The sequence below is a fragment of the Rhineura floridana genome, chromosome 8, assembly GCF_030035675.1.
Source record: "Rhineura floridana isolate rRhiFlo1 chromosome 8, rRhiFlo1.hap2, whole genome shotgun sequence".
In the NCBI taxonomy this organism is placed as follows: domain Eukaryota; kingdom Metazoa; phylum Chordata; class Lepidosauria; order Squamata; family Rhineuridae; genus Rhineura; species Rhineura floridana.
This window is the reverse complement of record NC_084487.1, coordinates 115374877-115383060: the sequence shown is the minus strand read 5'-3', so window position 1 is coordinate 115383060 and position 8184 is coordinate 115374877.

The window sequence follows — 8184 nt, the reverse complement described above, 5'->3', positions numbered from 1 at the left end:
AAGCATATGCTTGTATAGGGTAGTGATGAGAATTCCAGGTCCTAAAAAGAACTTGATCTGCAGTTTCAGTTCAAAGACACCAAGGGCTCAAATGCATCTTTTGTCAAAATGCTCCGAAAGTCTCCTGATGCTAATTTAGTGCTAAATACAAATGTCTGTGCTGGCTCAAAGTGATTGTGGAATATGCAGAATCCCTAGTTAAGGAAGGCTTTACTATTGAGATGTAATCACAAAGCATTAGTCTGGATAATAGATGACTTTTCTGCGGCCAGCAAGAATGCCTCAAGTCAAATCTAAAGTAGGAATTCTTACTACTTGGCTGTGTGCCACACTACATATGCTGTCCCCTTCCCCTACCCCCACATTGTGTGCGGCTGTGTTTGTTGCCTCTAAAAAATATAAATGTACTGCCTTTTCATGAGGCTGAGAGGCAGTGACTGGCCCAAGGTCACCCAATGAGCTTCATGGCTGTGTGTGGGGATTCGAACTGTGGTCTCCCAGGTCTAGCTCATGTTATATTGATCAGGATGAGACTGAGGATATAATAGAGCTTCTTGATTTAATAATTCTTAAACACTCAAACATCTGCACTTGTTCTGTGCTAGGCCTCACCAGCACACACAACACTGACTACCTCCAGTAACTAAATCAGTCTAGCTCGCCCTAGGGTGTGTTAACTCTTTCTTTGCTGTGCATCTAACATAAAGACACATTTCACTACATTTCCCTTTCTTTGAGTTCTAACTTATTTTGTGTGGTTTTTTTCCTATCAGCAAACATTGTGTAGAATAATATTTAGTCTCTATAATGTTCTGATTTTCAAATTACTCTTCCTCTGGATGTTACTCTCAAGAGATAGGCTGTCTTTGGCAGGTGATGCTTGCTCACAAGAATTTGTCAGTTCTTTGTTCTCAGTCTTTTGAGATTGTTCTGGCAATAAATTCTGCTCTTCTGGTATTTCTGCCACTGAATTCTCACTTTGTTGTGAAATTAGTTGTGGTTTGGGAACCAACTGTAGATGTCTCCTGTTCCTTCGGAATGTTCCATTGTTGGTAGTGTCAACATAAGATCTTGGAGTTTGACTTTGGCTCTGGACTGTTGCTGGTTCAGACCATCCTTTCTGGTCGTCCAGTTTCAGTCTTACTTGTGAACCAGGTTATAATTTTGGCAGTGTCTTCACTCCATAACATCTGCCGTAGTAATATTTGTAATTTCTTTTAGCCATGTTGTCTGTGACACAGACTTTTCCTAAATCAGGCTACTTTGGATGCAAATTTGCTTCTAAGGTTAAAATTGGTGTTCTTAATTGTCTTCCCATTATCAGTTTTGCAGGACTGCACTTCGTTGCATTGATAGGTGTTGCTCTATAGCTTAGCAGTGCTAGGAAGGGATCTTCCTGACATAAGATTTGCTTTATTGTTTGTACTGCTCTCTCTGCTTCTCCATTGGATTGTGGGTAATGGGGACTGGCTGTAATGTGACAAAAGTAAACTCTTTCCCTGCAAATTGTGGTCCATTATCTGTTACGAGTTCATTTGGGCATCCCCATCTGGCAAAGATATTCTTCAGACAACTGACAACAGTAGAGCTTGTTGAATCAGGCATGTATGCAATGTCTCTATATATGGAGAAATAGTCTATTGTGATGAAGTACTTTTGTCCTTGTAACTCACAGATGTCTGCTCCACTCTCTTCCATGGTCTATCTGGCAATGGAGTACTAATGAGTGGTTCCTTCCATTGTGAAGATTTATTTATCTGGCAAAATTCACAGTTTGCTATTATCGCCTTGAGGTCTTGCCCTATTCGTGGCCACCAAACAGCCATTCTTGCACTTTCTCTGCACTTAGTGATTTCTTGATGACCTTCATGGAGTTTCCCCAACATTTCCTGTAGCATTGTAGCAGGAATAATAATTCTATCACCAAATAGGAATGTTCCTCCCAACTCTGGAAGGCTTCCCTTTTCTGCAAAGAAAGGTTTAAGGTTAGTTGTCACTTCAGACATGTACAATGGCCAACCAGTTCTGACAAATTTCAGCACAGTCAGTGCTGGGTCGGTCCTAGTAGCTGCTTGAATGCATTGAAGGAGTGTGGTAGGTATTGGTTTAGAAGCTTGTAGAAGATTTACATAGACTTTTATTTCCTCAACCCCCTTGTGACAATGAGCAAGAGGCTGAAGCTCAGTCAAGCAGGAGCAATGAAACCATGCCCCACAACAATAAGAGACTAGTTGTGGGAGACTCCTTACTGTCTGGGATTGAAAGCGAAGTATGCTGAGAAGATCCATGGACTTGCCAGGTATGCTGTCTACCAGGATGATGGATTAGAGATGTGACGGAAGGGTTGCCATCACTCATCAAGCCCACCGAGAGGTATCCCTTTCTCCTGATCCATGTGGGAACAAATGATACTGCCAAACGGAGCTATGCAGAAATCACATCAGACTTCAAAGCTGTAGGAAGGAAACTCAAGGACTTTGAGGCCCAGATAGTTTTTTCATCCATCCTTCCAGTACTTAGGAGTAAAATGGGAAAGAAAAATGCTCCATGTGAATGTATGGCTATGAAGGTGGTGCTGACATGAGAGATTTGGATTCTGGGACCACAGGCTATGCTTCCTGGAAGATGGACTGCTGGCAAGTGATGGGTTGCATCCCACAAGGACTGGGAAGAATGTGTTTGGCCACAGCATAGAGAAGTTCATCAGGAGGATTTTAAACTGAATCCTAAGGGGGAGGGAGATGTAAACTTGGTGATAATGACTGATGAAGACTTGTGCACAATAATGGGACCAGGGAGATCGGCTCTAATAGGGCCCAGTAACAGTCCTCAGAAAAATGTAGCAAGGAAGCCAAGCCATAAATCACTGGGTCTTCAATGTCTGTATACTTATGCACAGAGCATGGGAAACAAGCAGGACAAACTCGAACTCTTAATACAGGAGAATAATTACGACTTGATAGGTATAACTGAAACTTGGTGGGATGACTCCCATGTCTGGAATACAGCAGTTGAAGGATGTAACTTGTTCAAAAAGAACAGAAGGAATAAAAAGGAAGGTGAAGTCGCACTATAGGTTAAAAATATATATCCTTGCACAGAAATACAGGAAGATGAACCTGGTAGCTCCACCGAGAGTATCTGGATTAAAATTAATGGGGCAAGGAATAAAAGGAATGTGGTGCTTGGAGTCTACTGCCGACCATGCAATCAAGGAGAAGATGAGAATGTAACTTTTGAAAAGCAAATTGCCAATGATTCAAGGAGGCATGATGTAGTAGTAATGGGGGACATCAATTATCCAGATATCTGTTGGGAGACAAATTCTGCCAAACACTGCCCCTCCAAGAAATTTCTGACTTGTGTTGGAGATAACTTTCTCCTACAGAAAGTGGAGGAAGCAACCAGAGGATCAGCTATCCTGGACTTGATTCTAACCAATAGAGATAATTTGGTGGATGAAGTGGCAGTTACGGGAACTCTGGGGGAAAGTGACCACACCATACTTGTATTCTTGATTTTAACAGAAGCGAAAGCTGAGAGTAGCCATACACGCACCCTGAACCATACTGCAAGTACGGTTCCATGGCAAGCAACCCTAATGAGAAAAGGAGTCCAAGAAGGGTGGGAGTTTCTAAAAAAGGAAATTCTAAAAGTGCAGTGGCAAGCAATTCCAACAAGGAAAAAGGGGAGAAACAGCAGAAGAAGCCAATGTGGCTTCACAAAATGCTTAGAGCTGACCTGAAAACAAAAAAGGACAGATACAGGAAGTGGAAAGAAGGCCAGGACACAATGGAAGAGTACAGGCAGGTATCACAGAATTGCTGGGATGGTATCAGGAAGGCTAAAGCTAAGAATGAGCTGAGGTTAGTGAGAGATGCTAAAAGCAACAAAAAAGCTTTTTTCAGGTATGTCCATAGTAAAAGACAGAGAAAGGAAATGGTGGCACAACTACTCAATGAGGATGGCAAAATGACAACAGATGGCAAAGGCAGAAGTGCTCAATTCCTGCTTTAGCTCAGTTTTCTCCCAAAAAAGGGTCTATGACCCTCCTGGGAAACATGAAGTAGAACAGTCAGGATTGGAGCTTGAGATTGATAGACAAATGGTCAAGGAATACCTAATCACTTTGAACAAGTTCAAATTGGCAGATTATAGCAGATTATAAAGCAGTCAATCTGTAAGCACCTTGAAAACAATGTAGTGATTATTAGGAGCCAACATGGATTTATGAAGAACAAATCCTGCCAAACTAATCTTATCTTGTTTTTTGATCAGGTAACCTCCCTTGTAGACTGTGGGAATGCTGTGGACATAATATTTCTCGACTTCAGCCAAGCTTTTGACAAAGTGTCCCATGATTTTCTGATTAGCAAGCTAGCTAAATGTGGGCTGAATAGAACAACTATCAGGCGGATCCACAGTTGACTCCAGAATCATACTCAAAGAGTGCTTATCAATAGTACCTTCTCAAACTGGGCAGAAGTAACAAGTGGGGTACCACAGGGCTTGGTCCTGGGCCCAGTGCTTTTCAACATTTTTATTAACGACTTAGATGAGGAGGTACAGAGCATGCTTATCAAATTTGCAGATGATACAAAAATGGGGGGCACAGCCTTTTATAAGCTCTGAGTTTCCTATCATCTCCACAGCCCTCTCCAAAGTGAGATTGGATTCAATCTGCAGCTTCTGGGACAGGTCTTTATCCAAAAGTCCCACTACCAATCAGTCTCTGAGCATTTCACTTTTGGTGTCCCCAAAAGCACATTCATCAACTTTCTCATGCAGCCATCTTATCTAGGCCTCTGCAGATTCCCCTGGTTTCTGATATCTCTGGTGAAAGCATGCCCTCTCATGAATGAGATTTTTCTTTGGCACAAAATATTCATCAAATTTCCCCAGGACTAGGAGATAGTCATCCTGGTCTTCTGCAGCAGCAAACTCAGATGATTTAAATATCTGTTCTGCTTGCTGGTCCATGTCATAAATCAAGGAGCATACCTGAATTTCTTCCTTCTTTTCATTCAGTTTTGTAGCAATGTGGTATCTGGAAAACCTCTGCTTCCTATCTGGCCATGCTGCAGGCCTGGTGAAATCAAAGGCCTCTGGTGGGGAAAACTTTGCCATTGCTTTCCTTTGTTTTGTTTTTTCAGTTGTCCCAGGAGCTCTGCTACTCTGGAGACACTATGAGAATTTCTTAACTTCTGACACCATTTTATATTGATCAGGATGAGATCAAGGATATAATAGAGCTTCTTTATTTAATAATTTTTTAACAGTAAAATATCTGAGCTTGTTCTGTGCTAGGCCTCACCAGCACACACAACACTGACTAACTCACTCCAGTAACTAAATCGGTCTAGCTCCCCCTAAGGTATGTAATACCCTCTAGAGAAAGTTAACTCTTTGCTGTGCATCTTAAAGACACATTTCACTACAGCTCAGGGGTGGAAAGTCTCAGGCCCAGAACTCAAATACAGCCCACCAGGCCTCTCTTTGACCCTTGGGGCTCTCTCCAGGCCATACCCCCTCTACAGCCACACTAGGGTTGCCAGGTTGGAAGCATCCCAAAACCTGAGATGTAATGGGGTGGGCCCTAGTGATGTCACGGGGCAGGCCCTAGTGATGTCACAGGGCGGGCCCTAGTGATGTCACAGGGTGGGCCCTAGTGACATCACGGGGTGGGCCCTAGTGACATCATAAAGCATGATACATTAAGTATCAGCCACAGTTGCTTGGAGCATACCATTCAAACAAAAAAAAAATGCCTTTCCTGTCCAAAACACCTTCTCTCGACTTCTGTACAAGAACCCAGTAAAGTATTTGCAAACTTCAAGAGATGGACACCTAGGGATATTGGGAGGGGTGTGTGGAGAGAGAGAGAGAGAGAGAGAGAGAGAGGTTCTCTCAAGGACAGATCTGTCCTGTTTACTTGCCGCCCTGGGCTCGTGCTGGGAGGAAGGGTGGGATATAATAATAATAATAATAATAATAATAATAATAATAATAATAATAATAATAATAATAATAATAATAATAATAATAATAAATGAACATTAACACTAGCTCCATCAAATAATATAAATTAATGAAGTATTTAAATCACTCATTGCATCTTAGAGGAATACAGGAGCACGAAATATGGTCTATCCAGATATTAAATCCAATCTCTTGCACAAATACCTAGAAGTTCAGATTTGATGAAGATCAAAGTACTGAAGGAATTATTTTAGGTAACTGTGATAATCCTTAGGAGAAATAGTTCTTCCACTATACACACCACGTTGTACATTCCCATTACCCTATGCTTAAGCCAATAACATTTTTCTAAATCCTGTGATGTTAAAATCTAAAGCTCTCCTATAAAATTTTACATTTTATAAATGATATATTATAGATTAATTACAGAATTTCTGAAATATATTTTCCTTATGCTGGAAGCACTAGTTAGTCTCATTTAAAAACCCCTCCACTTTTTACATTTACTAGGTTTATTCACTCTCCCACACATGCTTCCTATTTTAAAATGTGTTGTCCTGGAGTGCTCCAAGCACTAGAGGCCTAAACCCAAGTATAGAACACATCTCTTCTAGTCTAGCACCGGAAAGCACACCAGGGCAGTTGTTCTACAGAGTCTACAAACCTATTATAATTATAGATATGCCATGCATTAATTAGTGCATGGTGTGTGCACATCATCAGCGGCATCTTAAGGCAAAAGGAGGGGCCATGTACCTGAGCCTCAGTGTATGAGGTGCAGTCAATGAAGGAGGGGCATAGGGAGCTGCCTGCCACCAAGTCAAACCATTGGGTACATCTGTCTCTGTACTGCCTACACTGACTGGCAGCAGCTCTCCTGCGTTTCAGGCAGGGAGTCTTCCCAAGCCCCACCTGGAGATGAACCTGGGACCTTCTACATGTGAAGCAGGTGCTCTGCCCACTCAGACACAGTCCTTCCCCAGGGAGTGTGGGGAGTTCCGGAGGGGGGAGAAGATGCCAGGGGTGGCTCAAGGCATGTCTGAGGGAGAAGGGAAACTGTGGGAAGGGGGCTCTTTTGGCAGGAGCCCAAACTGGAGTCAACCTGCAAGAAGGTGTGGCATGAGGGGGTGCCCACCTGCATTGACCCAAGTGTGCGACGAGGGTTTGGTTCAGTTTTGTTTTTTGGGACGGGGGGTGGGAGACTATTAAAGGGTGGTTAATCCAGGCAGGTGCCTATCAGTCCTGGGGAGGGACCAGCACCAGGGATCAAGGGTGGCTCTCTAGTCCTCAAGGAGGATGGTGGGTTAAGAACCTAAGAAGAGCCCTGCAGTGCTGGATCAGGCCAACGTGGGCTCATCCAGTCCAGCACATCCTCTTCTCACAGTGGCTGACCAGCTGTGGGGCCCCTGTGCTCCCCTTCCACAATCCGCAGCAGGATAGCAGGGCAGAAGCTTCAGAGCCGCCCACCATTCTCCTGCTTCACCTACCTTTCTCTCTGCTGTTTTTTGCAGTGCATGCAGGTTTGCCATCAATTAAGATGGCGGCCGAGGTTTCCCTAAGGGGCTGAAGCCTCTGCTGCCATCTTGGTTGATGGCAGCAATAACAGCGTGTAGCACACATGCATGCCATCAACCAAGATGGCAGCAGAGGCTTCAGCCCCTTAGGGAAACCTCAGCCACCATCTTGATTGATGGCAAACCTGTGCGTGCTGCAAAAAACAGCAAAGAGAAAGGTAAGTAGAGCGGGGGAATGCTGGGGGGCTTGGGATCTCCTGCCCTGTGGCCAGCCCTGCTGGGTGGCCATGTCACACCATGCCAAAAACCGGAGATCCAGAGACAGGGGGTGTGGTCTGGCCAGGGAGCCAGAAAACACCCCCGAAGCCGGAGACTCTGGCTGAAAACCGGAGATCTGGTAACTCTAAGCCACACCCTTCACTGGCTTGCTTCACACCCTCCCTGAGTCTTTTTGACTGGCTGGAACGTGTCCTTGAACTCCAATAATGCCTCTTGCTTCTCTGAATGGCAGATAAGGAGGGGTGTGTGAGTGTGTGTAGAAACTAGCCTACTGTACAAAAACTAAAATATACATCCATTATTCCACTCACAAGTCTATCATACCATAGCCAGATCGGCAGGGTGCTTCCTACCTTAGTATTTTTCAGTTAATTTAATTTATTTACTTAGCAAGATTTATATAGTGCACAAT